This window comes from Schistocerca cancellata, chromosome 5, assembly GCF_023864275.1.
Source record: "Schistocerca cancellata isolate TAMUIC-IGC-003103 chromosome 5, iqSchCanc2.1, whole genome shotgun sequence".
Classification (NCBI taxonomy): Eukaryota; Metazoa; Arthropoda; class Insecta; order Orthoptera; family Acrididae; genus Schistocerca; species Schistocerca cancellata.
In genome coordinates this window covers 27,692,657-27,719,842 of record NC_064630.1, presented here as the reverse complement: position 1 = coordinate 27,719,842, position 27,186 = coordinate 27,692,657, and the positions used below count along the sequence as shown (strand labels likewise).

The following is a 27,186-nucleotide window of genomic DNA, read 5'->3' as shown; positions in this document are numbered from 1 at the left end:
GTAAGCATATATATATATATATATATATATATATATATATATATATATATATATATATATATATGAAATCGGATCCCGCTCCAATTGTACCGCCCCCCCTTCGAAGTTATCAGGCAACTACGCTGTTATGCGGCGGCTCGTTTCGGCCCATTCAACATCTGTCCTTCAAGTGTAACGAGCGAGTAACGGAGTTTATATTTCATACCTGCCACAGCAAGTTCGTGTTCGTGGGGTCTCTATTCTAATTCGAACGTTTGACTTACGCTATACGTATTCGTTTCGGAATATCGTTTCTACGTCTTCCGTTAACTATACGTGGTTAACATTATGAAGACAATTAATAACATTTGTGAAATACAACTTTGTTTGCGAAAAACATAATGATGTTCGAAGTCGCCAGTTTTTCCACGACAAACGACTTTCAACAACTTATTATATGCATAATTGTTGCAACTGATTGCCGGGAATTATATATATACACTCCTGGAAATTGAAATTAGAACACTGTGAATTCATTGTCCCAGGAAGGGGAAACTTTATTGACACATTCCTGGGGTCAGATACATCACATGATCACACTGACAGAACCACAGGCACATAGACACAGGCAACAGAGCATGCACAATGTCGGCACTAGTACAGTGTATATCCACCTTTCGCAGCAATGCAGGCTGCTATTCTCCCATGGAGACGGTCGTAGAGATGCTGGATGTAGTCCTGTGGAACGGCTTGCCATGCCATTTCCACCTGGCGCCTCAGTTGGACCAGCGTTCGTGCTGGACGTGCAGACCGCGTGAGACGACGCTTCATCCAGTCCCAAACATGCTCAATGGGGGACAGATCCGGAGATCTTGCTGGCCAGGGTTGTTGACTTACACCTTCTAGAGCACGTTGGGTGGCACGGGATACATGCGGACGTGCATTGTCCTGTTGTAACAGCAAGTTCCCTTGCCGGTCTAGGAATGGTAGAACGATGGGTTCGATGACGGTTTGGATGTACCGTGCACTATTCAGTGTCCCCTCGACGATCACCAGTGGTGTACGGCCAGTGTAGGAGATCGCTCCCCACACCATGATGCCGGGTGTTGGCCCTATGTGCCTCGGTCGTATGCAGTCCTGATTGTGGCGCTCACCTGCACGGCGCCAAACACGCATACCACCATCATTGGCACCAAGGCAGAAGCGACTCTCATCGCTGAAGACGTCCCTCCATTCACGCCTGCCGCGACACCACTGGAGGCGGGCTGCACGATGTTGGGGCGTGAGCGGAAGACGGCCTAACGGTGTGCGGGACCGTAGCCCAGCTTCATGGAGACGGTTGCGAATGGTCCTCGCCGATACCCCAGGAGCAACAGTGTCCCTAATTTGCTGGGAAGTGGCGGTGCGGTCCCCTACGGCACTGCGTAGGATCCTACGGTCTTGGCGTGCATCCGTGCGTCGCTGCGGTCCGGTCCCAGGTCGACGGGCACGTGCACCTTCCGCCGACCACTGGCGACAACATCGATGTACTGTGGAGACCTCACGCCCCACGTGTTGAGCAATTCGGCGGTACGTCCACCCGGCCTCCCGCATGCCCACTATACGCCCTCGCTCAAAGTCCGTCAACTGCACATACGGTTCACGTCGACGCTGTCGCGGCATGCTACCAGTGTTAAAGACTGCGATGGAGCTCCGTATGCCACGGCAAACTGGCTGACACTGACGGCGGCGGTGCACAAATGCTGCGCAGCTAGCGCCATTCGACGTCGAACACCGCGGTTCCTGGTGTGTCCGCTGTGCCGTGCGTGTGATCATTGCTTGTACAGCCCTCTCGCAGTGTCCGGAGCAAGTATGGTGGGTCTGACACACCGGTGTCAATGTGTTCTTTTTTCCATTTCCAGGAGTGTATTTGAATTACAAAAAACAAATACTAAAAAAAACGTGAATGGCGCGAGATTCGATCCTGCGACCTTCAGATTACGAACCCGAGCGCTTACCGCTGCACCACGACGCTGTAGGAAATTAATAATCGTCGAGAGTATTTCACCGCAACGGTTTCCTTTATTTGTCGATTTTCTCGACAACGGCTGAGAAGTGCATCTTGGTGCTTTGCTACAGTACGCCTCTGGCCATGAGCTTTTATTATGCGCAGTATGAATCGAATCTGAATTTCACAATTGGCGGCCTCCCCTTGTAAGAGTAAATCGAAGAATGACGAAAGTAATGAGAAGTAGCAGAAATGAGAACAGCGAGAAACTTAACATCAGGGTTGATTGTCACGAAGTAGATGAAGTTAAGTAATTCTGCTGCCTAGGCAGCAAAACAATCAATGACAGACGGAGCAAGGAGGATAGCAAAAGCAGACTAGGACTGCCAAAAGGGGCATTACTGGGCAAGAGTACTGGTATCAAACATACGCCTTAATTTGAGGAAGGAATTTCTCAGCATGTACGCCTGGAGCTCAGCTTTGTATGACACTGAAACATGAACTATGGGAAAACGGGAACAGAAGAGAATCGAAGCATTTCAGATGAGGTGCTACAGGAGAAGGTTCAAAATTAGGTGGACTGATAGGGTGAGGAATGAGGAGGTTCTGCGCAGAATCGGAAAGGAAAGAAATATGTGGTAAACACTGACGAGGAGAAGGGATAGCATGATAGGACACCTGTTAAGACGTCAGGGAAAGACTTTTGTGGAAATAGAGGGCAAAAAGTGGAGAGGGAGAAATAGATTGGAATACATCCAGCAAAATTGAGGGCGTAGATTGCAACTGAGATGAAGAGGTAGGCACAGGAGAGGAATTCGTGGCGGGCCGCATAAGACCCGTCAGAAGACTGATGACTCAAAAAAAAATGAAAAAAGTAGAATGCACTTACGGTGCTGTTCTGGTTTGAAAGGGAGAATGAGAGAAGGAAGTAGTGACGATCAGTGTTCCCGGCTACGTACAAGGTCTTGGATACAGACTTAATGCAGCTATCAACAGTGCAATACCAAGTCTTGTTTACTTTGCAAACTTTCACTCTATTATCTTCTATGGTATCGTATCTTGTGTCAGCTATATAAATAAAAAAAAGTGTCATACTACTGTAACAGTTCCATGTACCGATCGGAAGTTCGACCCTAACGTTGTTTGTAAACACACACACAATTACAATGAGCGCTACCTACCGGTAGAATTCCGCACTCAAGTGAACTGCAGCATTCCAGTTGAAAGTAAACACCAATAAGGACGCTTTAGAGACGTCTGTGGAACAGTAGAGTGAACGTTCATCACAGCACGCATAATCGCGACCAATGATCGGGCCCTCCCATCACATTACGCGCAGAAAGGCTTCTCAACAAGGGAAGTTGCTCTACCCGTTATTCAAACTCGAAGTGATGAGGTGCGGACATAGAATTGTTCCAACTGACAGATAGTGTTGAGGGCCTAGATAGCACAGGCCGTCTGTGTTCGACAGGTGCACAGCACGATCGATATCTGCGACATCTGGGTCAAAGAAACCGTGAGTTGACTGCTCCAGAACTGAATTGGGCATCGCAAGACGCTACAGTATGTCGTGAATCGTATCAAACTGTTAGGAGATCACTGCATGATGTGGATCTCCATTCCCGATGACCATGGTAAGCGCTACGTCATATACCACAACGCTATGGACTCCGTTAGAGATGGACAAAAATCATACAGAATGGACGCCCCAGGATTGGCGTCAAGTGTTGTTTACAGACGAAACTCGGATGTTTGTCCCCTGATAATTATAGAAAACGTGTCAGGAGACATCTCGGTAATATCGAATGCCCCCCCCCCCCCCAACACTGTGTTTCACCTGTGCAACGAGGTGGTCGTGGACCAATGTTCTGGGGTGGCATAACGTCGGGCCACCACACAACTCTTGTGGTTGTTGAGGGGGATCTCACTGCTCTACGGTGTAAGGACGAGTTTGTGCAGTCAATAGTGGGACTACATCACCAACAGTTCGGTGACGTTTTCATCTTGATGTACAGTAACTAGGGTGCTCATCGTGCTGTCCTCCTGAACACGTTTGTTCAGGATGCCAGGATCACCAGAATGGGATGGTCTGCCCGCTCCCCAGATATTAACCCAATCGGACACGCGTCGGGTCGATTGAAACGAGTTGTTTTTGGGCTTGGACAGCGACGACTTACTCTGCATGACTGGCGCAGAATCTCCATTGAAGAGTAGCACTATTTGAGCCAGGGGTGGCTTGATGATCTATTCGTGTTATGCCATGAGGGATTTAAGCCTGCACCAGAGCAAGAGAGCATTTCACCAGGTATTCACTTTGGTCAGGAGTGACGTGAAAAACTACCCTTGGCAAACAGAGCATTTCTTCCGTAAACAGATGATGTGTTTTTGATTTGAGGATTCGGGCACATTGTAAGTGAATAAATAGGCATGCCACACAACCAGTTTTTGATCTGTGTGCTGTGAACTTCGGAATAAAGGGGTGCTACAAAGTTTTTATTGATGTGTGTATGTGCACCTACGAAGAATATTATTGACTCGTATTTTTCATGTCACTGGGAGAGAGCATCAATGGGCAACTATTTTTCACTATAAAACTCATTTCGGTGAATGCCCACATACGTTGTATAGTGGCTATTCCATCTCTGACGTCATTGTACATATACTCCGTCATGGGATTTGTTCAAAATTGTTAAGGCTTTCGTGGCCACTTGTTGACAAACTGCCTATTGGCTTCTGTCTCGGGTTCTTCGGCCGACGTTCATCTAATAATTTTTCTGACGTTTCGCCAGCACGAGTGGCTGGCATTGTCAAAGCTTCACCCTCCATTGCTTGTGGTGAACTGGAGGCGAGCTCGCGGCCGCAGACTATATGTACCTGGGGCGCCAACGTCCGAGGGCTTCTCCACGGTCATTTCCGGTGCGGTTCTCCTCTTGCTACCTGCGACGGTCGTTCGCTGCAGTACGGGAAGCCAGGATCCGTTTACCTTAAGGCTTTTCTCCTTCTTGTTCGCCGACACGGAAGTTCTGGCTGTAGAGAAGCACTATCACACGCGCTTGTTCAGAGAAGCTGTAGAGATCCAAAAACACGCGAACAGTTTCAACAAGAAGGAGGAAAGCCTTAAGGTAAACGGATCCTGGCTTCCCGTACTGCAGCGAACGACGGTCGCAGGTAGCAAGAGGAGAACCGCACCGGAAATGACCGTGGAGAAGCCCTCGGACGTTGGCGCCCCAGGTACATATAGTCTGCGGCCGCGAGCTCAGTTTCTAGCTCATGACAGAAGGCAAAATGGCGAAGTCCACTGGCCCTTCAAACGCTAACGGGCAAGACCAACTGGCCCGACATGATACTCCGTCCGTCCGTCGCCTCCAGTTCACCACCGGCAATGGAGGGTGAAGCTTTGACAATGCCAGCCACTCGTGCTGGCGAAACGTCAGAAAAATTATTAGATGAACGTCGGCCGAAGAACCCGAGACAGAAGCCAATATGGGATTTGTTGTTGACTCGTTCAGCAGACACTACTGCAACATTAATTCAGAGAACATTAGACACAGAAACGATTTGCGTCCGGAGAACTCTTCCTTAATCACTGTGCAGAAAGGTGTGTGCTTTTCAGAAGGCTTCATTGTCACTTCTGGGTTCAGCAGGCTTCCATCAGAACAGAACAACAAGAGCGATAAACCCCAAGCTTTCAAATCTAACTTGAAAGTTTTCCTTTGGGACACTACTTTTTTTCTGTAAAGGAGTTCCTCAAAGAAGTTTGTAGCGTAGGGTTTGATAGAGTGGCTTGCGAGTTGGAGGAAGTGTAGCCATCGACAAAATTTTATTGAAGCATTATTTAAAAATAAAATATTCTTCCTGACAATATAGAAATGAATACTAAGCAAAACTTAATTTACAGCCCAGTACAGTTCTTGAAGGCAGTGCTCAACGACATAACAACAACATGAAATACCTTTTGCACAAAGTGAATGAAATTCCAATACACTTCTACCCGGCAGGTAGACCCGGGCCAACAATAATAATAGTTACAACGTAGGACCTGGCCACAGACAGAAGAAGACAATAAATTTAGCTTCTGCAATTAACCGCAGAGCAGTAAGCTTGAAGATAAATCTGATAATTAAGGCTACTTACATTAGCATTCAGCTAAATCGAGATACTGAAGCCGGCCGTGTCGGACGAGCGGTTCTAGGCGCTTTAGTCCCCAACCGCGCGACTGCTACGGTCGCAGGTTCGAATCCTGCCTCGGCATGGATGTATGTGATGTCCTTAGGTTAGTTTAAGTATCTAAGTTCTAGGGGACTGATGACCTCCGATGTTAAGTCCCATAGTGCTCAGAGCCATTTGAACCATTTTTTGAAAATGCGTACTACAAAAATCAACCTGGATTCCACATAGACATTGTGGTGTCACCGCCAGACACCACACTTGCTAGGTGGTAGCTTTAAATCGGCCGCGGTCCATTAGTACATGTCGGACCCGCGTGTCGCCACTGTCAGTAATTGCAGACCGAGCGCCACCACACGGCAGGTCTAGAGAGACGTACTAGGACTCGCCCCAGTTGTACGACGACTTTGCTAGCGACTACACTGACGAAGCCTTTCTCTCATTTGCCGAGAGATAGTTAGAATAGCCTTCAGCTAAGTCCATGGCTACGACCTAGCAAGGCGCCATTAACCATTTCTAGAGAGAGTCTCACTTGTATCATCCAGAATGCTGTATACAAATGATGGATTAAAGTTAAGTATTCCAGCAGCTACGTACTTTTCTTTATAGCATTCATTACGTATCCTGTTTCAGACCTAACGCCAGCCGGCGTGTGTAAACGCGTGCCTTTCGGTTACCCGTCACTGTGGACTGGCTGTCTTGTCAGTCCACAACAGACATTGCCAAACTCCTCTTTCTGTTTGTACATGAGAACCACAGTACTGTATACAATGGCAAGAAGGCACTAGGTCCAGTTTCATGCAGTCGCTGAGTAAATAAGAGTATCGAACTACGTATTTGACTGGTTTCAGGACTGGCTTGCAGACAGAACTCAAATGGTTCAAACGGCACTAAGGACGATGGGGCTTAACATCTGAGGTCATCAGTCCTCTAGACTTGTTGTTGTTGTGGTCTTCAGTCCTGAGACTGGTTTGATCCAGCTCTCCATGCTACCCTATCCTGTGCAAGTTTCTTCATCTCCCAGTACCTACTGCAACCTACATCCTTCTGAATCTGCTTAGTGTATTCATCTCTTGGTCTCCCTCTACGATTTTTACCCTCCACGCTGCCCTCCAATGCTAAATTTGTGATCCCTTGGTGCCTCAGAACATGTCCTACCAACCGGTCCCTTCTTCTCGTCAAGTTGTGCCACAAACTCCTCTTCTCCCCAATTCTATTCAGTACCTCCTCATTGGTTATGTGATCTACCCATCTAATCTTCAGTATTCTTCTGTAGCACCACATTTTGAAAGCTTCTATTCTCTTCCTGCCCAAACTATTTATTGCCCATGTTTCACTTCCATACATGGCTACACTCCATACAAATACTTTCAGAAACGACTTCCTGACACTTAAATCTATACTCTATGTTAACTAATTTTTCTTCTTCAGAAACGCTTTCCTTGCCATTGCCAGTCTACATTTTATATCTTCTCTACTTCAACCATCATCAGTTATTTTTCTCCCCAAATAGCAAAACTCCTTTACTACTTTAAGTGTCTCATTTCCTAATCTAATTCCCTCAGCATCACCCGGTTTAATTCGACTACATTCCATTATCCTCGTTTTGCTTTTGTTGATGTTCATCTTATATCCTCCTTTCAAGACACTGTCCATTCCGATCAACTGCTCTTCCAAGTCCTTTTCTGTCTCTGACAGAATTACAATGTCATCGGCGAACCTCGAAGTTTTTATTTCTTCTTCATGGATTTTAATTCCTACTCCGAATTCTTCTTTTGTTTCCTTCACTGCTTGCTCAATATACAGATTGAATAACATCGGGGAGAGACTACTACCCTGTCTCACTCCCTTCCCAACCACTGCGTCCCTTTCATGTCCCTCGACTCTTATAATTGCCATCTGCTTTCTGTACAAATTGTAAATAGCCTTTCGCTCCCTGTATTTTACCCCTGCCACCTTTAGAATTTGAAAGAGAGTATTCCAGTCAACATTGTCAAAAGCTTTCTCTAAGTCTACAAATGCTAGAAACGTAGGTTTGCCTTTCCTTAATCTTTCTTCTAAGATAAGTCGTAGGGTCAGTATTGCCTCAAGTGTTCCCATATTTCTACGGAATCCAAACTAATCTTCCCCGAGGTCGGCTTCTACCAGTTTTTCCATTCGTCTGTAAAGAATTCTCATTAGTATTTTGCAGCTGTGACTTATTAAACTGATAGTTCTGTAATTTTCACACCTGCTTTGTTTGGGATTGGAATTATTATATTCTTCTTGACGTCTGAGGGTATTTCGCCTGTCTCATACATCTTACTCACCAGATGGTAGAGTTTTGTCAGGACTGGCTCTCCCAAGGCCGTCAGTAGTTCTAATGGAATGTTGTCTACTCCCGGGGCCTTGCTTCGGCTCAGGTCTTTCAGTGCTCTGTCAAACTCTTCACGCAGTATCGTATCTCCCACTCATCTTCATCTACATTCTCTTCCGTTTCTATAATATTGTCCTCAAGAACATCGCCTTTGTATAGACCCACTATATACTCCTTCCACCTTTCTGCTTTCCCTTCTTTGGTTAGGACTGGGTTTCCATCTGAGCTCTTGATATTCATACAAGTAGTTCTCTTTTCTCCAAAGGTCTCTTTAATTTTCCTGTAGGCAGTATCTATCTTACCCCTAGTGAGATAAGCCTCTACATCCTTACATTTGTCCTCTAGCCATCCCTGTTTAGCCATATTGCACTTACTGTCGTTCTCATTTTTGAGACGTTTGTATTCGTCTTTGCCTGCTTCATTTACTGAGTTTTTATGTTTCCTCCTTTCACCAGTTAAATTCAATATTTCTTATGTTACTTAAGGATTTCTACTAGCCCACGTCTTTTTACCTACTTGATCCTCTGCTGCCTTCACTACTTCATCCCTCAAAGCTACCCATTCTTCTTCTACTGTATTTCTTTCCCCCATTCCTGTCAATTGTTCCCTTATGCTCTCCCTGAAACTCTGTACAACCTCTGGTTCTTTCAGTTTATCCAGGTCCCATCTCCTTAAATTCCCACCTTTTTGCAGTTTCTTGAGTTTTAATCTACAGCTCATAACCAATAGATTGTGGTCAGAGTCCACATCTGCCCCTGGAAATGTCTTACAATTTAAAACCTGGTTCCGAAATCTCTGTCTTACCATTGTATAATCTATCTGATACCTTTTAGTATCTCCAGGGTTCTTCCATGTATACAACCTTCTATCATGATTCTTAAAACAAGTGTTAGCTATGATTAAGTTGTGCTCTGTGCAAAATTCTACCAGGCGGCTTCCTCTTTCATTTCTTAGCCCCAATCCATATTCACCTACTACGTTTCCTTCTCTCCCTTTTCCTACTGTCGAATTCCAGTCACCCATGACTATTAAATTTTCGTCTCCCTTCACTATCTGAATAATTTCTTTTATTTCATCATACATTTCTTCAATTTCTTCGTCATCTGCAGAGCTAGTTGGCATATAAACTTGTAATACTCCGCACTCCTATTTTTTATTCATTATTAAACCTACTCCTGCATTACCCCTATTTGATTTTGTATTTATAACCCTGTATTCACCTGACCAAAAGTCTTGTTCCTCCTGCCACCGAACTTCACTAATTCCCACTATATCCAACTTTAACCTATCCATTTCCCTTTTTCAATTTTCTAACCTACCTGCTCGATTAAGGGATCTGACATTCGACGCTCCGATCCGTAGAACGCCAGTTTTCTTTCTCCTGATAACAACGTCCTGTTGAGTAGTCCCCGCCCGGAGATCCGAATGGGGGACTATTTTACCTCCGGAATATTTTACCCAAGAGGACGCCATCATCATTTAACCATACAGTAAAGCTGCATGCTCTCGGGAAAAATTACGGCTGTAGTTTCCCCTTGCTTTCAGCCGTTCGCAGTACCAGCACAGCAAGGCCGTTTTGGTTATTGTTACAAGGCATGTAAATGCCTTGTCATAAATGTCAATCATCCAGACTGTTGCCCCTGCAACTACTGAAAAGGCTGCTGCCCCTCTTCAGGAACCTGACGTTTGTCTAGCCTCTCAGCAGATGCCCCTCCGTTGTGGTTGCACCTACGGTACGGCTATCTGTATCGCTGAGGCACGCAAGCCTCCCCAACAGCGGCAAGGTCCATGATTCATCGGGGGAAGCCTCTAGACTTAGAACTACTTAAATCTAACTAAGGACATCACACACATCCATGCCCGAGGCAGGATTCGAACCTGCGACCGTAGGGGTCGCGCGGTTCCAGACTGTAGCGCCTAGAACCGCTCGGCCACCCCGGCCGGGCAGACAGAACTCAACACGTCTGTCTTCGCTGGACGAAAGTGAGAGGTGTAAGGTGATATCTGGTGTGTTGCAGAGCTGATACTGTTTACAGTTTGTATTAACGGATGGCGTCGCAGGATGCGTGAGGCTACTCACAGGCGATGCTTTTGTCTGTGGGAAGACTGCAGCGCCAGAAGACTTTAGCGAAACGCAAGAAGACCTGCAGAAGATCGATAGTTGGTGTAGGAACTGGTAGACGACATTGAACGTAAATGCAGGGTGGTAATTACTGAACTACACTCCTGGAAATTGAAATAAGAACACCGTGAATTCATTGTCCCAGAAGGGGAAACTTTATTGACACATTCCTGGGGTCAGATACATCACATGATCACACTTACAGAACCACAGGCACATACACACAGGCAACAGAGCATGCACAATGTCGGCACTAGTACAGTGTATATCCACCTTTCGCAGCAATACAGGCTGCTATTCTCCCATGGAGACGATCGTAGAGATGCTGGATGTAGTCCTGTGGAACGGCTTGACATGCCATTTCCACCTGGCGCCTCAGTTGGACCAGCGTTCGTGCTGGACGTGCAGACCGCGTGAGACGACGCTTCATCCAGTCCCAAACATGCTCAATGGGGGACAAATCCGGAGATCTTGCTGGCCAGGGTAGTTGACTTACACCTTCTAGAGCACGTTGGGTGGCATGGGATACATGCGGACGTGCATTGTCCTGTTGGAACAGCAAGTTCCCTTGCCGGTCTAGGAATGGTAGAACGATGGGTTCGATGAAGGTTTGGATGTACCGTGCACTATTCAGTGTCCCCTCGACGATCACCAGTGGTGTACGGCCAGTGTAGGAGATCGCTCCCCACACCATGATGCCGGGTGTTGGCCCTGTGTGCCTCGGTCGTATGCAGTCCTGATTGTGGCGCTCACCTGCACGGCGCCAAACACGCATACGACCATCATTGGCACCAAGGCAGAAGCGACTCTCATCGCTGAAGACGACACGTCTCCATTCGTCCCTCCATTTACGCCTGTCGCGACACCACTGGAGGCGGGCTGCACGATGTTGGGGCGTGAGCGGAAGACGGCCTAACGGTGTGCGGGACCGTAGCCCAGCTTCATGGAGACGGTTGCGAATGGTCCTCGCCGATACCCCAGGAGCAACAGTGTCCCTAATTTGCTGGGAAGTGGCGGTGCGGTCCCCTACGGCACTGCGTAGGATCCTACGGTCTTGGCGTGCATCCGTGCGTCGCTGCGGTCCGGTCCCAGGTCGACGGGCACGTGCACCTTCCGCCGACCACTGGCGACAACATCGATGTACTGTGGAGACCTCACGCCCCACGTGTTGAGCAATTCGGCGGTACGTCCACCCGGCCTCCCGCATGTCCACTATACGCCCTCGCTCAAAGTCCGTCAACTGCACATACGGTTCACGTCCACGCTGTCGCGGCATGCTACCAGTGTTAAAGACTGCGATGGAGCTCCGTATGCCACGGCAAACTGGCTGACACTGACGGCGGCGGTGCACAAATGCTGCGCAGCTAGCGCCATTCGACGGCCAACACCGCGGTTCCTGGTGTGTCCGCTGTGTCGTGCGTGTGATCATTGCTTGTACAGCCCTCTCGCAGTGTCCGGAGCAAGTATGGTGGGTCTGACACACCGGTGTCAATGTGTTCTTTTTTCCATTTCCAAGAGTGTATAACGATTTTATTTCAAATAGTTCAGTAATCGTCATCTTGTAAACGTCGCGTATAGCGCATCAATAGGGGACGATATCCGCTACTGCTGGATTGGCACAATAGGCGAAAAGTCATTCTAAACAACAGTATGGCACCTAGACCAAGTGAGAATAAAACAACAAATCGAGATCCTACTAAGAGCGACGCGTTTGGTCATACAGACGTTTACTCGGCGCAAGAGCGTTGCGGAGGTGATCAACAAATTCCAGTGGTAGACGCTACAAAAGTGGTATTGTGCATCACGGAAAGGTTCACTTTTGAGACTACGACGGTGTAGGTTCAAAGAAGAGAAGGGGAATATATAACACTCCTGTCTCCTACTGCTGTACCATAACCTCGAAACTGGAGGCAGTTTGCAAACAGAATTATTTTGTTACAGTAATAATGGTATAAAGCAACAGAACAGTGTTACTCTCTGAGAGGAATTTTGCTAGGTTGACCGTGTTGTACCTAACGGAATTGGCTTATCGGAAATGAAAGTCAGAATTACGTAAATATTCGAACAGTAACAAACAAAATTTTGCCTATCTGCATTGTTCAACAGATAAAGAAAACGGTCGCCAGCCTAACTAGGCAAGAGAATGATTAACATTCTCGTTCAAGAAAATAGTTATTAGTAACTTTAATGGATAAACACAACCTATACTTTGTCACACGCGAGTGCAGTGAACTCTGACACATACATATGTTTACGGTAAGATTGAAACTAACAGTTAGAGCAGCACAAACTATTTGCAAAATTATAAGAGATACCGAAACACACTATTACTTTCAGGGCTTAAAGAAATTATGGTTTTTATAATTAGTGGTCTTTCCGTTACTTGTTACCGAGCATTAACACAATAGACAAACTGTGGCTCCTTTTATACTATTAATATGCACTTCTAATACACAAGAGAGACAAACACTTAGCAAACATGAGTATATAACGTTTCACAACTGCAGCTTTCTACTTTTACTACAGTGAGACACAAAATTAACATATATGTAAGATACTGACTCACCTTCTGCGATTTACAACAGGCAGTAACGTGATCATTTACTAAGCAAAACTTTATAAGCCTCAGTCTTAAGAACTTTTAATTTGAAGTTGGCAACAACACATTAATAAGCAGTTTTACTAGGAAAATTATTTTCAGCAAGCATCAATAACTTTAACTCACTCTCTTGCCACATTAACTGTAACTTTCTCTTTACTATGTTCAAGAGGCATTAATTAGAAAAAAAAACACTGGTCTTTAATGTTCTTTCAGTAGGGACACTCGGTAATCACTTTAGTTCAAACGGAGAGGAACCTGAGAGGTGTTATGATAAGAATAAAAATCAAGGTACGTACTTAAATTCAGATATAAATTACCTTATACTTGAGAACACTTACACATCCATTAAGCTGATCCTTCACTGTACATCATTGTAGTATTCCGATGCAATGATTGCGCAATGTGGTGCCAACTGCATGTTGGTAGGTGGAATTGCAGGTAGAATTGCTGGACTCTGTGATTTCTTGGTGGCGAAGATAGATACAAATTCCAGAGTAGTTCCAGCTATTTATCCATCCATCCGAGGCATTGGAAAGTGGCAGAAAAAGTCTCTCTCGGAACCAGCACAATATGCATCTTTTACATGGCAGTGCACAGTTTGGTAGCTCGTCCCCGACTCGTAGCTCGTCCCCGACTGACTATCAGTTCCACCTTTTCTACGTAGGCCAACCACAATTTGCGCGCGCTACAGAGTTCCGTTCCCGAGGGGAACCACTACACCTTCTACATACAAACTAACTAAGAACCCTAAGTGAGGATCAGCAGTTTACATAACAGCAATCAAATGCATTAAATAAAACAGAACATTTGCACATATTGACATTTCTACAAAAAATTATTCACACAGAAATTACAATTATATATAGTAAGTTTTGTTCCCTCCAAATGGGACAAAGAATTTAAATGACAGATATACTACATTGCATAGCATCAAACCAGGACATCAAAGTTCTAACAAAGAAAGGAGTATACCGTTTTGTGTTATCGATTCAATCAAGCAATATTTACAGAAGCTCAACGATGTAATATTAAATGAAACAAAAGCAAAATAAATCAGTACAGTATTAGACCTATTGTGTTACAAACATATTACTTATTGTGACATACGAAATGAGCATACGAGAAGATCAGAGAACTTGAAGCTCACACAGTGGTTTACCGTCAGTCGTCCATCCCAATCGCTGCCACGAATGGAACAGGTGAGGGGAAGGAGGTGCAGTGGTAACAGAAGTACCCCCCCCCCCCCACATAGTAGGTTCTAGAAAAACAAGAGACCACATGTACTGAAGCGAAATGAGCGTATGTAGAAAAATAAACATATTTTGATCTGAAAACACAATATTTCGCTTTCGGTTAACAAATTTTCCCTTAGCATCATAAGTCCGCTCTAGACGGTTATCAGTGAGTCGGTGCACGAATGTCTGGATAGTCCCACCTTCTCCTTGCTGCTCGTTCCCAGCCGTCATATGCAGTACTTTGTCAAAGGCAGTTTCGCCGCTTTCTGCACGTGGACTTGGCGGAATGATATTCCTAGTGTGAGACTCAAGTTGTACGCCTTTCATATTGTGTCATATTTTCTTAACGTGACTTGCGTGTGTACTTTCCCACGAGGGATCCGTGTAGTTCCGGCTTTTACCGGACAACATGTTAATTACACATAAGTCCTTGAATTACTTCCACCGAGGTGCATGCAAACGGTTATGCTACAAGGCGAAAGAAAATTGCAAACTTCCGAGCGTGTGTTAATTTATGCTCCTCAGTGAGAAGACTCTTTTGAAGCCTTCCTCTAGGCTAGTCTGTGCAGGCCTCTACATCTTTGAATAATTACTGCAGCCTACATCCATTTGTACCTGTTAACCATAGTCGAACCTTGCTCTTCCTTTACAATTCTTACCTTCAACTCTTCTTACCATCACCACATGGAAGATTCCTTGATACCTCAGGATACGTCCCATCAGACGATCCCTCCCTATAGTGAAGTTCTGCCATATATTTCTCTTCTCAGGTGGATTCATTACATGAGAATCAGTAGTTATCCGATACACACATAGCAATGGCAATGTTGCTGATGACAGCGCCATTAAAGCAGACCAAGTAAAACAAGGTTTTCCGAATTTACCTCACCAAAGCAGATGAAGTAAATATTCCAAAATTCGAGTCAAGAACAGTTGCCAACGTGAGGAACTTGGACCTAGATACGCTCGGTTTAGCGAAGCAGCTGCAATCGCTTAATAAAGGCAAGGCCTCTGGTCCGTATTGTATACTAGTTAGGTTCCTTTGAGAGTATGCTGATACAATAACTCTGTACTTACAAGGGAACCTCCCCATCGCACCCACCTCAGATTTAGTTACAAGTGGGCACAGTGGATAGGCCTTGAAAAACTGAACACAGATCAATCGGGAAAACAGTTGTGTGAAAATATGAAAAAAATAAGCAAAATATACAAACTGAGTAGTCCATGCACAAGATAAGTAACATCAATGACAATCTGAGCCCAGGAGCGCCGTGGTCCCGTGGTTAGCGTGAGCAGCTGCGAAACGAAAGGTCATTGGTTCAAGTCTTCCCTCGAGTGAAAGGTTTAATTTTTTATACAATCAATTTCGCTCTCCAAAATTTCAGGACATGTTCAGATTTGCTTGGACATATGCAGGATTTGACGGTCTACACAACGAATAATTTGAAAACGTTAAAAACATATGGTTTGACAGAGCACAGGGAAAACTGTGCGACTGTGAAACTGTTGCATTCATTCGTTGCAGTTTATGTGACAAACTCTTATGTTTTCACTTTTTTGGGAGTGATTATCACATCTACAAGAAAACCTAAATCGGGCAAGGTAGAAGAATCTTTTTACCCATTCGCCAAGTATATAAGTTAGGTGGGTCGACAATATATTCCTGTCATGTGACGCACATGCCGTCACCAGTGTCGTATAGAATATATCAGACGTGTTTTCCTGTGGAGGAATCGGTTGACCTATGACCTTGCGATCAAATGTTTTCGGTTCCCGTTGGAGAGGCACGTCCTTTCGTCTACTAATCGCACGGTTTTGCGGTGCGGTCACAAAACACAGACACTAAACTTATTACCGTGAACAGAGACGTCAATGAACGAACGGACAGATCGTAACTTTGCGAAAATAAAGAAAATAAACTTTTCACCCGAGGGAAGACTTGAACCAAGGACCTCTTGTTCCGCAGCTGCTCACGCTAACCACGGGACCACGGCGCTCCTGAACTCACATTGTCATTGATGTTGCCTATCTTGCGCATGGAATACTCAGTTTGTATATTTTGCTTATTTTTTCATAGTTCCACACAACTTCTTCCTGTTTTCTCGATTGATCTGTGTTCAGTTTTTCAAGGCCTATCCACTGTGCCAACTTATAACTAAATCTGAGGGGGGTGCGATGGGGAGGTTCCCTTGTTAGCAATCATATACAACCTGTCACTTGTAGAAAGATCCATATCAAAAGACTGGAAAGTTGGACAGGTCACACCAATTTTCAAGAAAGAAAACAGACATGAGTCACTAATGTATATTTGCAGTAAGATTTTGGAAAATATACTGTATTCGAACGTTAGGAATTACCTCAAAGAAAACGAATTATTCACAAGCAGCCGACGCGGATTCAGAAAATATCGTTCTTGTGAAATACAAAGAAATTCGTACTCTCACAAAAGTGGGGAGAGCTATCTACAGGGGATATCAAAATTATTTCTTTATTTAAAAAATATATTTTTATATTTTTAGAAAGCTTTTGACACCGTTCCTCACACGCGACCTCTCTAATCAAACTGCGTGCATATGGGATATCATCTCAGTTGTGCGACTGGGTTCGCCATTTCCTGTCAGAAAGGCCGCAGTTCGTAATAATTGACGGAAAGTCATCGAGTAAAAGACATGTGGCGTTCCCCAAGGGGGTGTTACAGGCCCTGTGCTGTTCCTGATCTATATAAACGACTTAAAAGACAGTCTGAGCAGCCTTCGTAGGTTTTTTGAAGACTCTGCTGTTACTTAGCGTCTTATTAAGTCTTCAAATGACCAAAACCAATTGCAAAATGATTCAGACAAGATGTCTGTATGGTGGGAAAAGTGGCAACTTACTCTAAGTGATGAAAAGTGAGTTGTCATCCACATGAGTACTGAAAGGAACCCCCTAAATTTCGGATACATGACACATCTCACAAATCTAAAGGTTGTGACTTCAGCTAAGTACTTATGGATTATAATTAGGAGAAACTTAAATTGAGACGATTACATAGATAACGCTGTGGGGAAAGCGAACCGGAGACTGCGGTTTATTGGTACAACGCTTAGAAAATGCAACAGGTCGACTAAAGAGACTGCCGATACTACGCTTGTCTGTCCTCTGCTGTAGTACTGCAGAGCGGTGTGGGATCCACGGCAGGCAGGATCGACGAAGGACATCGGAAAAGTTCAAAGAGGGGCAGCTCGTTTTTTATTGTCGCAAAATAGGGGAGAGAGTGCCACGGTTTTGACAGGCGAATTGGGGTGGCAATTATTAAAACAAAGGCGTTGTTCTTTGTGGCTGGATCTTCTTATAAAATTTCAATCATCAACTTTCTCCTCCGAATGCGAAAACAGTTTGTAGATGCCCCATCTACTTAGCGAGAATTGATGATCGTAGTAAAACAGAGACATCACAGCCCGCACGGAAACTTAAAGTGTCGTTTTTCCCCTGTGTTGTTCTACAGGGGAACGATAGAGGAATAGGGAGAAGGTGGTTCGATGAACTTTTTTCTTGTTATTTTCAAACCCGTACAAACAGGCAGGCTGTCAGCAGCATGTTACGCCGCTCTTCAGCCATAGAGTAGATAAATAAACAACAGAAAGAATACACATAAGTGACATAACGGCGGGTAATAAAACAGTAGACACATAAAGACAAACACGGAGCCGTTCACACTCGACGATAATCCACACTACAAACTGTTGACACGACGCACAAACACTGAAGATGGCGATGGCACAGGTGAACGATGGAGTGCGACGGTGAACACTGAACACTACACACGACGGCACACACGAGACACTGATGGTGGTGATCTCCGGCGCGCGAATGTCCACGTAGTGTGTGCGAGTCCGGGGACCTGCCAAGAGGTGAGGAAGGGTGAAGGGGGGGAGAGGGGAGAACAAAAGATGCCAATGGATGAGGAGGTGGGGGGAGAAGTAGAGGGACAGGGGAGGGGAAGCCCGAGGGAGGAATGGGGAGAAATGGAGGAGGGAGGGAAGAGGGAGAGAAGGAAGGGAGGGTGCCCAAAGGAGCAAACACAGGAAGAGGGAGGGAGGAGCAAAGTTGGTAGGAGGGGTAGATGGAGGGGAGGAGGGCATCATCAGGGAGAGGGAGCTGGCGGAAGCCACCTTGGGAGAGGGTAAGGAGGGTTGAGAGATGGAGACCGGGTGGGACGTGGGAATACAGGCGCGGCAGAGGGCGGGGGTGGGAGAGGATGGGTGAGACAAGTGGGTGAGGAGGATCGAGTTTTCAGGAGGTGTACAGGATCCGTATCTGGTCAAGGAAAAAGAGGAGGTGGGGGAACGGAATGAGGTCGTACAGGATCCGCATAGGGGAGGGGAGACGGATGCGATAGGCGAGGCGGAGAGCATGGCGTTCAAGGATCTGAAGGGATTTGTAAAAGGTAGGGGGTGCAATCCAGGCAGGATGGGCGTAACAGAGGATAGGGCAGATGTGGGATTTATAGGTGTGGAGTATGGTGGAGGGGTCCAGAGCCCACGTACGGCCGGAAAGGAGCTTGAGGAGACGGAGTCGGGAGCGTGCCTCGGCTTGGATTGTCCGGAGATGGGGGGTCCAGGAGAGGCGACGGTCGAGGGTGACGCCAAGGTACTTAAGGGTGGGTATGAGGGCGATAGGACGGCCTTAGATGGTGAGATAGAAATCAAGGAGGCGGAAGGAAGGGGTGGTTTTGCCTACAATGATCGCCTGGGTCTTGGAGGGATTGACCTTGAGCAACCACTGGTTGCACCAAGCGGTGAACCGGTCCAGATGGGAATGGAGAAGGTGTTTGGAACGCTGCAGGGTGGGGGCGAGGGCAAGGAAGGCGGTGTCATAGGCAAACAGGAGAAGGTGGCCGGGGGGTGACGGCGGCGGCATGTCCGCCGTATACAAAAGGTACAGAAGGGGTGAGAGGACGGAGCCTTGGGGCACACCGGCGGAGGGGAAAAAAGGTGTACGAATCCGTGTTATGGATGGTGCCGTAGGAAGGACGGTGGGAGAGAAAGGAGCCGATCAGACGGATGTAGTTAATGGGAAGGGCGAAGGTGTGGCGCTTGAAGAGGAGACCGGAATGCCATACGTGGTCATAGGCACGTTCGAGGTCCAGGGAGAGGAAGATTGCGGAGCGACGGGAATTTAGCTGTTCGGGAAGGAGATGAGTGAGGCGGAGGAGAAGGTCATCGGAAGAGCAGGACAGTCGAAAGCCACACTGGGTTCTTATATGAATAATTCGTATCAGTATTTTGTAATTATGGATTTTTAGACCGATTATTCTGTTATTTCACTTGTCGCATGTATGTTGCACGTCTGATGCCATAATTTTGTCGTAGCATGTTCTCTTAAGGATCTCTAACAAACTGATGGAAAATCGTCTATTCCAGGGGTCTTGTTTCTTGTAGTATCACCAGTCCCGTCTCTTCTTCACGTACTTCATCATCCCTTTCTGTAATGTTGTCTTCCAGTTGTTTTCTTTTGTATAACCCTTGTGCTCATTGCTCCCAACTAACAGCTTTCCCTTCTTTAGTCAGTACTGTCTTGTCATATGAGGTTGTGATATTCATACAACACCTTTTCTCTTCTAGAAAGGTTGTTTCTCATTTTCTTATAGGTGAGATTGCCACTGCTTAAACGTAACTGCTGTTGATGTGGATAAATGCACGACCTACAACTTTATTAGCAAGGCTCGCTGTAAGTCAGACGACGTCGGTCGTGCACTATCACTTCTGAGCCCAACTCTTTAACATAAATGTACTCATAAAACCTTTAAATAGCGGACAGATCAGGTTAGCGACATCAAATGAAATTGTAAATAAGAAATCTAACAAGGTTCGTGGAACGAATGGATAAAATCACATAGGATAATAGCGTAGGTTAAACCACATACTTTAAAGTCCAATTCAAAAGAATATTTATTAAATGAATATGCGTTAAGCGTGAATGGTGGCCCCACATCGATTTGCAGATTAAAGAAATATGATAAATAACTTGAAAAATAACTAACTAAGCTGTGAAAAGATTGTCATGCATTGTGAGCAGAGCATTTAAATATAGCAGCAAGCGTGAATAAAATTCATGCAGCTGAATATTAACTCTTCAAAAACAGCAGTTTGACAACGGAAAAATCTCACAGTCAATACGGAAACTAAAGATCGTAAGTCGTATTCACTATCGCCACAATACATCTATGAAGTCTGTCACACTATTATTACAAATTCAGCGAAAGACTATAATTCACTGCAGCCTAAATTGCTTAACCAACGTTAAAGTTCGCGTGGTCGCAAAAACAATTATTAAGACCGCCTAATGTAAGGTCAGAATTCACGAACACGAAATAGTTCTATATCGCGAAATTTCAAAGTATTCAATTCACACTTCCAAGAAATTTTCAAAGTAAAACGAACTCGAAGACACGCGGCATTCTGGCTAACCAGCGTGCTACACCAAGCGATCACCGACAGAAGACCTATATGAAGATGGTTTCTGTTCTTTCTGACATCAGTGACCATGCAGCTCTCTTAGAATGAAATTATAATTAAATCAAGACCCTAAGCTGTCGACAGGCGTTGGTGTGTACATCAACGGGGACAGTTGAAAATGTGTGCCCCGACCGGGACGCGAACCCGGGATCTCCTGCTTACATGGCAGACGCTCTATCCATCTGAACAACCGAGAGCACAGAGGATAGTGCGACTGCAGGCACTTATCCCTTGCACGCTCCCCGTGAGACCCACATTCCCAACTTAATCTGTTCTTTCGGACATGTCCGAGAGAACAGATACCATCTTCATATAGTTAAGGCTAACCGACCATTGGCCTTCTTCTTCCGTGCTGGATGCACACGTATTGCCCGAACTCTTACGGGACTCGGTAAGATTGTCTGCCGCGCGTAATGAGTGTAATGGGCAGGGACACTACGAATGTAGTGTGTGGAGACTGAGTTGGGAACGTGGGTCTCACGGGGAGCGTGCAAGTGATAAGTCCCTGCAGTCGCACTATCCTCCGTGCCTTCGGTGGCTCAGATGGATAGAGCGTCTGCCGTGTAAGCAGGAGATCCCGGGTTCGAGTCCCGGTGAGGGCACACATTTGAACTGTCTCCATTGAAGTATATCAACGCCTGTCGACAGCTTAGGATCTAGATTTAATTATCATTTCAGACAAAAGAACTTGTGAATTGAGCAACATGCTTAAGCTCAGCTTAAAATCTGTACTAATAACAGAACTGTAAAACTGTCGTGTCTCTGTTAGTCTGTTTGAACACACTAATCTACAAAACTAGTTGACGAATTTTCAAAGGATTTTCGCAGGTAACTTGGGCCTCGCTTGTGGCTACTTATACGCTTCATTTCATCAAAACTAGACGACGAAAAGAAATATCGCAATTTAAAGTTTTATTTAATCATTATGGCGTAGTACACCAAATAACCAAAAAATGACGCTGTTAGTCGCTTTAATCCAGTGACAGATGTATTTTCGGAATTTTACGTCATTAGCAGAATGAAGTGCTGCAGTCTTACCTTTACGAATACAAACTAACAGTGAAAATGCTTGACTAGGATATACCATATTAATGATTTCGCGTTGCGTATTAAAAGTTTAACGACATTGCTTTACTCCTTCCAAAAAGTTTTTATTTGTATTCTTTGTTAGGAAAAACGGGTTTATTAAGTTTGTTGCGTGATTTGGGTGCCTACTCATTACTTTTTGATTTCATTACGTTTCGTTTACAAGTAAAAAGTTTAAAAACGGACAAGACTTATCTGAATACACCGCAAGAGGTAAAATGCTGAGGACTATGCAATGTCAAAGAACCCAGTGAAGATGGGCGAACGTTGCTGCAGCTCGAGCACTTCAGGCTTTAAGTCGCTTTTTGGAAACTCTTTCCAAAAGCGAGACATGGCATAACCCTGATCGAGCACATCATGCATTATCTCGCTTCTGAGAACCCTTTACTCACAGAGACTTCAAGTTACCCTTCTCTCCAACGTAACACCATAGAAGCGGAAATTTGGACGGGAGGTTGGACAGGTGAGCGAGTTTTTATACTCTGAATCCAGCTTCTTCACACCAATTTACCATTTCCCTTCAAATGTGTGCAATTCCTGTTGAACTCATGTTATGCCATGACGATAAACAAAGCACAAGACCAGACACGGGGTGTTCCAGGCATTGTGGACCGTAGCGTCAGTTGTTTTTCGCATGGCCAGCTCTACATGGCTCTCACCCATGTTAGTGAAACAAAAGAAAAGAAAAAGCCCTCGTTTACTTCCCCTGTCATAGTACTTCAAACGTTGTACGCAAAGGAACTTTATGAAACGCCGGCCAGTGTGGCCACGCGGTTAAAGGCGCTTCAGTCTGGAACCGCGCGACCGCTACGGTCGCAGGTTCGAATCCTGCCTCGGGCACGGATGTGTGTGATGTCCTTAGGTTAGTTAGGTTTAAGTAGTTCTAAGTTCTAGGGGACTGATGACCTCAGATGTTAAGTCCCATAGTGCTCAGAGCCATTTGAACCTTTATGAAACAAAAAAAAAAAAGTAAATCCCAGGGCAATGCTGAGGAATGTTGGGTGATGATCTGGGACACCACTGCTCTTCTTATATAACATGTTTATTTATTTATTTATTGTTCAGCTAATTCAGTCCATACAAGATGTAGCCTCTTTAAGTTATTAAATACATTTTTAAGAGGTGTTTCCATGCATGTCTGTCCGCTGCTGTCATCTGCCAGTTGAAGCCCGCAACTCTGCTGAGCTGCTTATCCCAGCGATCAGGTGGTCTCCCTGGTGGCCTTCGTTTTTCTCTGGGACTCCACTCTAAAACTGATTTAGTCCGTCTTCCATCCTTCGTTCGTGCAATATGTCTTGCCCACTGCCATTTTAGAGTCTTAACCCGTTCTACAATATCAATTACTCCTGTTATTGCTCGTATGTCTTCACTTATCTGTCGATCTTTATTAGTGAGACTTAACAGTGAGCTTTCCATAGCTCTCTGAGCAGTTCTAAGTTTCCGTTTGAGAAATTCATTTAAAATCCAAGTTTCACGCCCGTACATTGAAAGTGGTAGGACACACTGATCAAAAACTGTCTTCTTTAAGTAGACGTGCCAGTCTATGTTACATGTGTGTGTGGAAATTGTAGTAATGACACAATTTGGACAAGAGTTTCGTAAATTGCTAATAATTGTTTATATACATGCCCCATTGTGAAAGTAATGTGTTGAATAGATTACTGACGTTGACAGGTTTCATATATTGCGTACTAAATGCATACTGGCTTTATTGGTTAATTTTTTTATTAATTTTGTAAACAATTATAGACTACTGGCCATTAAAATTGCTACACCACGAAGATGACTTGCTACACACGCGAAATTTGACCGACAGGACGAAGATGCTGTGATATGCAAATGATTAGCTTTTCAGAGCATTCACACAAGGTTGCCGCCGGTGGCGACACCTACAACGTGCTGACTTGAGGAAAGTTTCCAACCGATTTCTCATACACAAACAGAGTTGACCGGCGCTGCCTAGTGAAACGTTGTTGTGATGCCTCGTGTAAGGAGGAGAAATGCGTACCATCACGTTTCCGACATTGATAGAGGTCGGATTGTAGTGTATCGCGATTGCGGTTTATCGAATCGCGACATTGCTGCTCGCGTTGGTCGAGATCCAATGACTGTTAGCAGAATATGGGATCGGTGGGTTCAGGAGGGTAATACGGAACGCCGTGCTGGATCTCAACGGCCCCGTATCACTAGCAGTCGAGATGACAGGCATCTCATCCGCATGGCTGAACGGATCGTGCAGCCACGTCTCGATCCCTGAGTGAACAGATGGGGACGTTTGCAAGACAACAACCATCTGCACGAACAGTTCGACGACTATGGACTATCAGCTCTGAGACCGTGGCTGCGGTTACCCATGACGCTGCATCACAGACAGGAGCGCCTGCGATAGTGTACTCGCCGACGAATCCAGGTTCTGTTTACAGCATCATGATGGTCGCATCTGTGTTTGGCGGCATCGCGGTGAACGCACATTGAAAGCGTGTATTCGTTATCGCCACACTGGCGTATCACCCGGCGTAATGGTATGGGGTGCCATTGGTTACACGTCTCGTCACTTCTTGTTCGCACTGATGGCACTTTGAACAGTGGACGTTACATTTCAGATGTGTTACGACCCGTGTCTCTACCCTTCATTCGATCCCTGCGAAACCCTACATTTCAGCAGGATAATGCACGACCGCATGTTGCAGGTCCTGTACGGGCCTTTCTGGATACAGAAAATATTCGACTACTGCCCTGTCCAGCACATTCTTCAGATCTCTCACCAATTGAAAACGTCTGGCCACTGGTGGCAACTGGCCCGACGTGGGTTTGAACTGCCGTCTCCCAATTGCGAGTCCAATGTGCGAACCACTGCGCCACCTCGCTCGGTCATGTTGCTGTAGATTTGCATTTCTCCATCAGCTATTGCTATCTTACCATTTATTGCTTCTCATCGGTCTCATTTTTATACGTCTGTTTTCCCTTTAGCTTGCTTCACTTTTTGTGTCTATATTTTCTCCTTTCTCTAATTCGATGTCTCGAATGTTATCCAAGGAGTTTTACTGGTCCTTTTTTCTTTGCCTCGTTGATCCTTTGCTGCCTTCATTATATTGTATATTGAAGCCACCCTTCCGACTTCTATGTATTCATCTCCACTGTTCCAGTCAATAGTTGCCTAAGACACCCTTTCAACCTGTCAACATCTCATTCAGCTTATCCAGATCCCTAGCTTTAGTTTCTTCCCTATCTTCAATTTCTTTAGTGTTAATCTGTAGTAATAACTGATAAACAAGGGCCAAAGTCCACATCCGCCCTTGGTGACGTTTCGCAATTTGAAAGTTGGTTTCTAGAGCTCTGTGTTACCATTATATCATCTACCTGCCTCCAGCCCTATATGATTCGTAACCCAAGTGTCAGCAATGATTTGGCTAAATGGCTCTGAGCACTATGGGACTCAACTGCTGAGGTCATTAGTCCCCTAGAACTTAGAACTAGTTAAACCTAACTAACCTAAGGACATCACAAACATCCATGCCTGAGGCAGGATTCGAACCTGCGACCGTAGCGGTCTTGCGGTTCCAGACTGCAGCACCTTTAACCGCACGGCCACTTCGGCCGGCCCAGCAATGATTTAATTGTGTATTCGGTGCGAAATTCGGCCAGGCAGTTTCTGTTTTCATTCCTTTCCTAAAATCCAGGTCGTACTAATGTTTCTCATTCTCTTAGTTATAAACGCGTCAATTATGAATACGTTGTTTCCCAAAAGTGTGATGGGCTGCTAGCCAATTATTCCATACGTCACAAGGGCGCTGATCAGTAATCTCTTGACGTACCTTTCGACGAGGATCATTTAATAAATAATTCCTTTTTTTATGAGAATAATATGTATTCTTAAGAACTAGAATTCGCTGACAACACCCGTCAATATTTGTTTTATTTGTACTATTTTTCTACATTCTCTGTATAATTATGTATTCCTTGTTCGTAAACCGAGCGACGTGGCGCAGTGGTTAGACACTGGACTCGCATTCGGGAGGACGACGGTTCAATCCCGCGTCCGGCCATCCTGATTTAGGTTTTCCGTGATTTCCCTAAATCACTCCAGGCAAATGCCGGGATGGTTCCTCTGAAAGGGCACGGCCGACTTCCTTCCCCGTCCTTCCCTAATCCGATGAGACCGATGACCACGCTGTCTGGTCTCCTTCCCCAAGCAACCAACCAACCTTGTTCGTAAAAGATCTCGTCCTGTGCTCTTAAACACGTTTTCGCTGCATGAATTACGCTCTTGTAATCTTCAAAGCGTGTACCACTGAGAAAATCCTTAAGTGGTGCAAAGATAGAGAGCGCCTGGTGTGGGCTATAGGCAACGGCGTCAAATTCAGTTTGGTGATACGTCCCAGGTTCTGAGACTTGTGCGTGAGCGTGCGGTGTCGTGTTGGAGGAAGATATCTTTTTGGATTCTTGTCAGACTGAACTTATCGGAAATGGTCCTTGTGTTTGTTCAGAGTCTTCACATGTGCCTTTGAATTAGCTGTTGACGCTTATGGCCAACACATTCACGAGAATGACACCATCACATCCCAACAGATCTTACACCTAGAAGGACTTCCATGCAATGTACAGGATATAACAAAAAACTTATGGTCAAACTTCCAGAAATATTCTTCGCACGTAGAGGAAGAAAGTATACAAATACGAGTTTGTAAATGCGTTGGTTCCATGTTAGAACTTATTTCCTACTTCTCTTCATAATTACATTAATCAGCGTGTGACGTTTGCCCGCTTTATTTCTTCGTTGATGATAGTCCTAGGTGTCGACGTACAGTATTGTTATATTGGCTGAAAAATGGGGAATGGAAGTTCAACACTGACTGCTGTAAATTATGTAGCCGAGACTTGAACAATTGCATTTCACAGTTGTTTACTTTCGCTGTTCACAACCTCCCAATATTACACAATTATATGGCCAGTTCACTACTGGTAAATATTGATAAGCCTCATTAATAGGTTGCAGGCAGCATCAGCATACTGCTGCAGTAGATTGCTGTTGAACATCTATGAGCAGTAAAAACCTAACCACTCAGTTGTCAGTTCTTGCAGGAGGCACTTCTTCTTGCAGATGACGACAGCCCCAGTGTCAGCGTAAGACAATTAGCTGCAGCAACTAATGTTG

General features: G+C 45.3%; 1 protein-coding gene and 1 non-coding gene across 2 annotated transcripts in view; both read left to right on the top strand.

Moving 5' to 3' along the window:
* Nucleotides 1–27,186, top strand: part of LOC126187875 (putative fatty acyl-CoA reductase CG5065) — a 483,618-nt gene that overhangs the window by 241,041 nt on the left and 215,391 nt on the right. The window lies entirely within an intron of this gene.
* Nucleotides 21,473–21,547, top strand: Trnat-ugu (transfer RNA threonine (anticodon UGU)). The gene has a single exon. It is a non-coding gene; the product is annotated as a tRNA-Thr (tRNA).